Source organism: Myotis brandtii, unplaced genomic scaffold (genome assembly GCF_000412655.1).
Source record: "Myotis brandtii unplaced genomic scaffold, ASM41265v1 scaffold137, whole genome shotgun sequence".
Lineage (NCBI taxonomy): Eukaryota > Metazoa > Chordata > Mammalia > Chiroptera > Vespertilionidae > Myotis > Myotis brandtii.
The window spans coordinates 808,848-819,413 of NW_005354874.1; positions in this window are offsets into that span (position 1 = coordinate 808,848).

The window sequence follows — 10,566 nt, forward strand, 5'->3', positions numbered from 1 at the left end:
ACATCTACATATATAAAAACCTAAGCAACCGTTACAACCCGTTGACTGAACAACCGTCGACCAATTGCTATGATGTGCACAGACCACCAGGGGGCAGACAGTTGACCAATCGACCAGTCGCTATGATGTGCACTTACCACCAGGGGGCAAATGCTCTGACTGGTAGGTTAGCTTGTTGCTGGGGTCTGGCCAATCAGGACTGAGTGAGACGAGCCAAATATGCCCTGGAGCCCTCCCGCAGTCCCTCCCCAGCTGGCCAATCTCGCTTGTCCCTCCCTGGACCCGATCGTGCACCAGTGGGGTCCCTTGGCCTGCCCTGCGCCCTCTCACAATCCGGGCTGAGGGACCCTCCCCACCACTCCTAAGTGAATGATTTCATGCACCGGGCCTATAGTAATTTATAAGGCTCATCTGACTGCTATGTGAGATGGGTCTGAAGCAGATATGCAAAGACAAATGTAGGAAGATAGTTAGAAAGGTATTGCAATAACACAGGTGAGCAAAAAATGTTAATTTGAACCAGGTGGTAAAAGTGTAGATGATGAGAGGGCGTTGCTGTCCAGGTGCATTTGGAAGGCTGAGCTTTCAATAGTGGCTGACTGATAGGATGTGGGTATGAGAGAGAGAAGCTGAGGATGACTCCAGTGTTTTTGCCCTGAGCAAATGGAAGACTAGAAGGAGATGATTTGGGCATTTGGGAGTAAATCACGAGTGTCATTCTGGAGATATTAAGTTTAAGATTACATTATTAGACATTCACTGAAAGCCAAGACACTCTGTGGTATACCCTCTCTGAATGTGAATTGGTTCAGTGCAATAGTTCTCAACCTTGGCTCAAAGAAACTTAAAAATTCCATGACCAGTATACTCCTACACCAATTATATTAGAATCTCTGGGGTGCTTGAATGCATTAGCATTCTCAAAACCATCAAAGTGTAGTAAGGGTTGAGAACAATGGAAACAGTGGCAACAGAGGCTTCTGGGTTTGGGTGGTCATGGAACACTCCTAGGGACAGGATGGTTGTGCTTCCTGGTTGTAAAAAAAAAAAAAAAATGGAAGTAAGACAGGTACTACTGCTAGGAAATAGGTAATTTCTGGATTCTCTCTGATGTTCAGGAACTTTTGCTTCACATTCTCCAAGTTCATGTAATGTCTGACCTTCTTGCTTAAGCCACCTTGTTTTACACATTCTTTACTTAAATTAGGCAGCATTTATGGTGCCTGGATGTCTTTCTGGCTCAGGACCTGAGCCTTTTTTGGAAGACAGGTACTACTGCTAGGAAATAGGTAATTTCTGGATTCTCTCTGATGTTCAGGAACTTTTGCTTCACATTCTCCAAGTTCATGTAATGTCTGACCTTCTTGCTTAAGCCACCTTGTTTTACACATTCTTTACTTAAATTAGGCAGCATTTATGGTGCCTGGATGTCTTTCTGGCTCAGGACCTGAGCCTTTTCTGCTGATCTCTTGAGACCCGTGATTCATTATTGAACTACCTGAGAATATAGGAGCATTCCAGAGCCTCCCTCACAGCATAGCCAGCAGCACCCTCAGTTGAAGTTAATCTGAAAGCAGTAGGAATTCAACAACACTGGATGGAGCGATGGTGGGAGAACTTCAAAGTGAGATAGTTTAAGGGGTTTTCGGTCATGGTGACCAGGTCCTTAGGAAAAAGGCAGAGATATCCCTCAGTGAAACCCACACATGCATGTACCACTTGATGACGAGGTTCCTCATATAAACAGCATATACATACATTCAACACACACACATACAACAGACAGACTATCCACGTACACAACATGCATCATAGATGCCCCATCATATACCAACATGCCTTTCAACCACCACCCCTATCATAGCAAACCTCTCAGGAAACAGTTTCAATGGGTTTATTCATGTTGTAGATAATAAAGGTTAAGTTTTTTATTTACTTTCTGTCCCCCGCCCCCCCCCCCAAATTTATAATTTAACTGATAAGCTTTGGACTTTCGGGTCTCAAACTGCTGGGAAGGAAAGAGTCTGGAAGACAATGTGACTTTCCCTGAAGTCACATTATTTAGGTACCAATGTAGCCTGTTTACCTTCAAAGCCACTCTTGAGTGAGGAGGAGATCGAGGTGGAAGAAGACCCTCCAAGCCCCTTTGCCCAGGGGATAGTTTTATCTAAGGCCCCATCTATTCATTCAGACCTGAGGAAAACCCCTGAGGTGACAGATTCCTCTTCCCAAGAGTGGTAGATGGCTATGAATGAATGTCTGCTCACATCCCGTGTGTCCTCACAAGGTCTATGCACAGCAACTCATTCCCCAAGCTCAGAGCTGCACTGTTTTGCCTGAGGGCTTCCTCTGGACTAAGCAGCCCATTCTGCCTGCAGCAAGCTGGAGATTCCAAGGAACTGACACCACCAAAAAAGCAGCTCTCCATCCATGACTGGTGGGAAATGGCTGTCCCTCCTTTGAGTGGGATAATTCTGATGCATATTCTACTCGGGGCTTCTAGTATTCTCCATTGGGATTGAGTTTACAGTGGTGAGCGGCTTGATAACAGACTTTCTTTGGCTGCTTTTCTTTCTCACCTCATTTTCCCATAACCCTATCAATATTTTCTGGGCTGAACCCTGGGAGAAACTATTTGTATTTAAATTCTTTGTCAGGATCAGCCTCCGGGGAGAACCTATGTTAAAACACCAAGAAACTGTAAATGACAAAAGATGGACAGAGATCAGAGTCACAAATATGTTTGTAAATCTGCTCTGTTATTTAGATTTTTCTTTACAAGCACACTTTGGGGAATTTGCCTCTCTGCTGGGGTAGGAACCAGAGTGACCGTGTAAAGGGGAAGCAGATGCACTCAGCCTGCGGCCTCACACATCTGCTGGATAAACAGTGACAATAATTTTTAGGAGGGAGACAATAAAAAAATCCACATAAAACTTTTTATTGTGTAAGTGACACTGGTTGTTATAGTCAGCAATCAGAAACCTACCCCGAGGACAGAACTTTTCTGCCTATTAATGTGGAGAAAGTGGGTAGCCTGCTTCCCAAGTCTCAGAGTGTAACATTGGAGATGCTAGGATTCATTCCAAAGGAGTTATATTACCAGCAGAACATAAGAAAGCTGTAGCAACTGAGTGTTTGCAGGAAAGATAATAAAATAAAGTCCAAGCATTTCAGAACTCTTGGGGAAAATTGAATCCATGGGAATTGAAATATAAAGGGCTTGGGAAAAATATACAGTCTTTTTACAGAGGATAGGAAAAGAATGTGTTTCTCCATTTTATGAAGGGTAGGGACTTTTGGACCTAAAGATGCTGCTGAGACCATTTCCAAACATACAAAAAATATTTCTTCAATCAGAATCCACGGTTTTTGTATTTATAATCAGGTCTTGCTCGAAATATTTCCTTTTATGTGTGGAGAGATGCCAACACATGAATGCAATTTGTAAAGAGTCCCCTATGTAAGATAACCAGCCTTCTCCTCTACCTGCTCCCATTGCTCGACTTCTTCAGTGTTGATGCCGCCTCCTTTACAGACAGACTCTATGGGGGCAGCCAGAGTGCCCAGGTCTTCATCCACTCCATACTCTCCACCCTTATCCAGCTCAAAGGGCTCTGCACCATTCCCTGGGTGTGAAAGACCTTTGAATGGGTTAGGGGTTAGTTTTACTATATGATAAGCACTAGAGCTTAAATAATTTTTTGTGGAGTATCCTGATATATTAGTTCAGATAGCTCAACCAAAGTGTTGTAACAAACACCAGCATCTGTAGTGGTCTTATCCCTTGAATCTTGATGTTTAACAAAATGAAAACTTCTCTCTTGCTTATCTGACAAGCTGATGCATGTCAGCAGGTAGGCAAATGGGGATCATTTCTAAGGTCATTCAGGGACCCAGGCTCCTTCCATCTTTTGGTGCCACAATCCCTTAAGATAAGGGTTGGAAAACTATTTATTTATTGACTTTACTTTTGAGAGCAGCTTTGGGTTTGCAGAAAAACTAAGCAGAAGGTACAGAGATTTCCCATATTCTTTTGTCTTCCAAACATGCACACCTCCCCACTATCAATACCCTCCACGAGAGTGGTGCCTTTGTTACAATCAGGAACCTACATTGATTGACACATCCTAACCGCCCAAAGTCCATAGCTTACTTAGGGTCACCCTTGATGTTGTACCTTCTATGGTGTTAGGCAAATGTATCAGGACATGTATTCACCCTCATAGTATCATAGTTTTCACTGCCCTAAAAATCCCCTGCGCTCCACCTTGTCATCCCCACCTCCCAGCCTCCCTATCCCAGGCAAGCACTGACCTTATTACTGTCTCCATAATTTTTTTCTTTTTCAAAATGTCATGTAGTTGGAATAATACAGTATGTAGCCTTTTCAGATTAACTTTTTTACTTAATAAAATACATGTAAGTTTCCTCCATTCTTTTTAAGGCTTGATAGTTATAAATAATATTCCAACCCTAACCAGTTTAGCTCAGTGGGTAGAGCATTGGCTGTCGAACTGAAAGGTCCCAGGTTCGATTCTGGTCAAGGGCATGTACCTTGGTTGTGGGCACAGCCCCAGTAGGAGGTGTGCAGGAGGCAGCTGATCAATGTTTCTCTCTCATCGATGTTTCTAACTCTCTATCCCTCTCCCTTCCTCTCTGTAAAAAATCAATAAAATATATTTATTTCAAAAGAAATAAATAATATTCCATTGTCTGGTAGTACCACAGTTTATTTATCCGAATGGCATCTTGGTTGCTTCCAAGTGTTTGGCAATGAAATTATTTTCAAAAGGTCAGAGAGTAAATATTTTCATTTTTATTAGTGATACAATTTCTATTACAACTACAGCCATTATAGTTCAAAAGCTTGCAAAAACAATATATAAATAATATATAAATAAATGGATTTCTGATTATAAACATTTGGTTAAAAGGGTACAATCTTTATATAGGAGTAACAAATATTTTTTTTAAGTTTATAATTTTTACTTATTTTAATGGACATTGGTCTTCCCCAAAATTGTATCAAATGAAAGAAACTTGATTGCGGTCATAAGCTTGGCTAATAAACCAAGTTTTGTTTCCTTATGTAGCTCTAGAGAATAATATTATCCAATACAGGGTTTATTTATCTTCAGTAATTCCTCAGAGTGATTATTTTCATAGAATCTGATAATAGAAAATAGTTATTTTATACCATTCAAGGTCTAAAGGATGACCATGTTTAGTAGTTATTAGCAAACCCAAGGGGCTAAAAGGATAAGAAAAAAATTTCATCAGAAACTCTTGCAATGAAGAAAAGAAAAAAAAATGCACTGTGATTGTTCTGGTGTCTGATTTGGGTCAGAAAAAGCACAAACCAAAGAAATAAATCTAAAGCACTTGTCTTCATTTTTCAGCCTTCAAGCCTTCTAATGAGGCAGAGCTGTGCAGGTAAATCTAAAATTGTGATAAGGCAAAGATAAAAACATATAGCATTGAATTTGCAGTGCCCTTCAAAATCACCCTGAAGTCTTCAAGTTATCCTGATTGCTCTTGATTTGGGGTGCGCTTGGTATACTTTGACAGCTTCCCACTGCATTGTGTATCTCAAGCTTCCATTTCTTTATTACCTTCCAGCTCTCAAAGCTTTCCTGTCTTGCCTCCCATCCATCCCATCTGCTAAGGACAAAGCCAGGCTAAAACCTGCTGATGGGCCTATGGCACTACAGTTATTTGACAATGAGTAAGGATGGATATTACCTGCTAACTCTTTATTTCAGCCAGGAGATAATTGCATCAGGCCTTTCTGGAAAACATTAGCCAAAGGTTTTACAGAAATGCATTCCAAGGAACATTTCTCTCACGAGAGGCACTATCACTTACTTTTTGGAAATGCTGCATGTAGCCTTTCATTTTCTGAGGGCCACAGTGAGCATTAGCTTGTTAAAGGCTCAGATATATTCAGGCTAAAAATAGTATTTGCTATAGGTATTTAATCCAGATTTATTTTAACTTAGTGGATTCTAGTTCTGTTTGGATTTTTGTTGTTGTTTCTGCTTTTATAGTTGTTTTCATATAAAACCTTTAATATTTCTGAAACCTCAAGTATTTCTGGAGATTCTTCCTGAAACTATAAGTAACACCAAAAGTGAGATAATCTGTTATTCATATACACAAATAAGAAGAGGCTTTTGGGATATTCATCTAGGTGGAAGCTGAGAGTCCACCTACCTACAAGTGATCTGGTTCATGCTCATTTCCAAGCCCTCCCTAGGTTCCCACCACTCACCATTGGTGTTGTCAATGCATTATTTCCCCAAAGGCAAGAGAAGTATGAAAATAATAGAGTAGTTTCTGTAGCTTTACTAAAATCCGAATTTGAACCATAATTTCTGACATTGTTCTGCATCTGATGTGACAGAGGTATTATTTTTTGTAACAAAAAATAATTTATTATCTAAGAAACTCAGATTACTGAGCAAGCCTACATATTTAGAACAGAATGACTGTTGGTGGCTTGTACAAATACCTCTAGCTATAGATGATTAAAACACATAGCCCTTTAGCTACAGTACTTATTTAAACACAAGAATCCTAATCTACTGAAAGTAATGCTAAATTGTATATTTGTAATAGTGCAGAAGAAATGTTATTTTAGAATAGAGCATTAAAATCACTAACGGAAAGATATGCACGAGAGTAAAACTGGAAAGTTCAGCAGTGACTTCAAGGTTACCTTTATGAATGCAATGTAGTAATTATTTTCTAATACATTGTATTGCAGGGGGGCACATTAAAAAAAACGAAATCCCTGAACTTGAGAGTCTTTCTCTGATTACTCATCTCAAATGGTAGCATCCTCCCCTCATTACTCTAAATCCCTCTTTTCTGCTTAATTTTTCTGTAGAAGATTATCACAGTTTTCATAACATATATTTCTTGCTTGTTGTCTATCTTTCTTTCCTCATAATAAAATAAGAGCTGCATGAGAGCCCAGTCTTGGTTGTGTTCACTGCTTGGCACATAGTAGCCTGTAACAAATATTTATTGAATTTATGAACACAAGTATTAGACCATTCTCCTACTGGTTTTGTTTCTAGAAATAACATACCAATCCAGTCCTTCAATGAGCAAGTAAGTGAATGTATTTGGTAGAGAAAATGAAGTTATGCTCATGATTTCATTTCCTCCTTTCTCCTTTAAGCTCTTCGACCTTTTGGCTTGTGCCAATTATTTTAAGGTAATTTGGGATTATCAGTGTATTGTTCTGTCAGGGTACTTGGCAAATTTGAGCTTAAAAGGATAAGAAGAGGAGTTTTACAAAGTAATTGCCATTTATTGTCAGCAGAAACCATGACTTGGCCAGAGAAAGCAAGTATGGTGTTGGATTATAATTGTTATTATAGAGATTGTTGAAGCTTATACAGATAATTCATTGGTATAACTACAGATACCTTTTTGTTTGTATAGACGGACTCATTCTCCAATCTTTGGTGTTGTTATGATCAGGCTCAAATCTCTATGCATGTTAACTGGACCACCTGGAACATTGTCCTAAGCTAACTGAGTTGCAGTTACCTCATTTATACATAGAGGTAATAATAGCCACTGCTTGGGATTATTATAAAGATTAGAAATAAAATATAAAAGAACCTAAGTTTAATAGACACACACTAAAGGGTCATTGAATCAGCATATTTCATGAACTTTGTATTAGTTTTCTAAGGGCTGTAGTAACAAAGTGCCACAAACTGGTAGCTTAAAACAGAAACTAGTTATCTCATAGTTCTTTTTTTTTCTATATTTTATTGATTTTTTACAGAGAGGAAGGGAGAGGGATAGAGAGTTAGAAACATCGATGAGAGAGAAACATCGATCAGCTGCCTCCTGCACGCCCCCTACTGGGAATGTGCCCGCAACCAAGGTACATGCCCTTGGCCAGAATCAAACCCGGGACCCTTCAGTCCGCAGGCCGACGCTCTATGCACTGAGCCAAACCAGTTAGGGCTATCTCATAGTTCTTATGTGACTAGAAGTCTATGTTCTGATTACTAGAAGGCCATGTTCCCCCTGAAACCTGTAGAGGATAATCCTTCCTTGATTTACTAGATCTGGTGGTGGCTGTCAATCCTTGCCATTCCTAGGTTTGCAGTTGTATCAGTTTAATCTCTGCTTCTGTCTTCACATGATGTTTTCCTGAGTCTGTGTCTTCACATGACCATCTTCTTCCCTTGTGAGGTCACCAGTCATATTGGGTTAAGGGCCCACCCTAAAGACCTCCTCTTTACTTAATTACCTCTGCAAAGACCTTATTTCCAAATAAGGTTAGATGTACAGGTACCAAGGATTAGGATTCAACGTATCTTTTGGGGCAATGCATAACAAATTTATCCTAATTTGCAAATCTCTTCTCAGTCCGCTGCCTTCATTTTTAGCTCTTCTCTAATCCTTTACAACTCATCCACTTGTTGACACTGCAGTTCATTTTCAGCCCAGAAAGAAAAGAACTTTCTGATTTGGAGAAAAATGCAAGAACAGCAACTTCCTAACTTTCAGAAAGAATAAGGGAGTCTGACACTGCCAGGCCCTAAAAGCTGAACAGCTTGGAGAAAAAGATTTAAAGCTCCGAAATATCAAAGAGCCTATGGAATATTGGAGGTGGAAAGAACAATCCTAAAAACAGTAAAACATAAATAAAGTTGGATTGGGTTCATTGGCTTCACTCCCAGGGCAAAATTATCCTCTCCTTTCCAAAAGTAGCATTTAGCACACCATTAGTTTGGAATGGCTATTTGTCTTTGTGAAATACATTATTTTTATAGCTATGGCAGAAATTGACACACAATATTACATTATTGTGTGTTTCCACTCAGATACACTCAGGTAGGGTTGTAGTCATGATGGGCCTTTTGAGGCTGATCTAACCTGTACCCTTCCCCAAACAAGGTCATTTACCTGCCTTCTGTGATAGTCATTTTCTCATCTGGTTCCCAAACCAGAGTATTATTTTTATATTCTATATACCTTTTCTGATCAGAAAATGAATAATTGCCATTTTACACATAGGAAAAAATTCCCTACATATAATCTCATTGCTTTAAGAAAATCCATTATCTATCTTATGAAACCTTGATGTGTAGTGACTTCCTAGTGCTTCATTGTCTGATGTATAATTGTTTAAGTCAATGTCCTTTTATTGCCCATTTACTTTATTGCCACCTTTTTCATTCTTATAAAAATTGCTATAATGACCATCCTTGTGCCCAAATTGTTGTGTGCACTGTAGCATTATATCTATTTTCATATCCTCAGTTTCAAAAATTTTTAGAGCCCAACAATCAAAATATTTACTTTTTTTTTTTCATGGAACTATAGTAATCTTGAAGGAGGAAATGAACACAATTGTAGACATTCTGGTCTGGATGACTGACCTGTTCTTTTGTGGTGGTCCATATCTGGGGGCATTAACAGGGTAAAAACAGAAATATTTTGCTTCAATATTCTTAGGCCTCTCCCTACATGTGATACCATTGTAACTAGCTAGTTATTAATAATAGGAAAGAAACAAAGAAGGAAGGCCAGACATTATAGGCATGTCATTGGGCAGCTTCACCAGGAAGCTGCAGTTTCACAATCTCCAGGGAACCACCAACCCATTCTTTGAAGATTACTGGGGGGAGGGGTCCAATAAAGGGAAGATAGATACATGCACAGTGACGTAGGGGTAACATAGAGAAGGTACTTTTCTGTCAGTCACACCTGGGAACAGAGATCATTGGCCAGAATGGGTAGAGCCACTGCAAGCCTGAGAAAAGTTGGGAATATATAATCCCCTAAACCAGCGGTTCTCAACCTGTGGGTTGTGACCCCTTTGGGGGTCGAACGACCCTTTCACAGGGGTCGCCTAAAACTATCGGAAAACACATATTTTTGATCGTCTTAGGAACTGAGACACTGCTCCTCTATCCATCTCCAGGCGGGTCCACCCACATACAGATACGCCCACATACGAGTACCCTGTACAAATACAGGTGTATGTGACAGGGTTGGCGCCATAATGTACTTATGTGGACAAGTCACACATGTGTAGAGAGCAGCTACTGTGTAGAAAGCAGTTGCTGTGTTGAAAGCAGCTACTCTGTGTAGAAAGCAGCTACTGTATTGAAAGCAGCAGTATTGGAGGTAGAACGACACTTCATGAATTATAATTACTGGGTAAATGTAAAATCATGTACTGTAAAATCATCAACTACTGCAAAAAAAAATATCTGTACCATGGGAACTTAATCTGGATGCTGATCGGTCTTTTTATATTCAGCTGTGGTTGATGTGAATACTGCCCCCTTGTGATAGTAACAGGTATGTAAAAAAAACAACACAGAGAATGGTAAATCATAGGAAACTTTAATGAACTATATTGACTGAACTATGCCATGTATCATCTTTTGTATTATTAAAGCTATTGTTATATATTATTTTCATTAGCAAACCATCCCATGACAATGGATCGTGTAGAGAAGAACATTAAGAAAAGAAAATATAGTGAGGATTTTTTACAGTATGGTTTTACCTCAATAATTA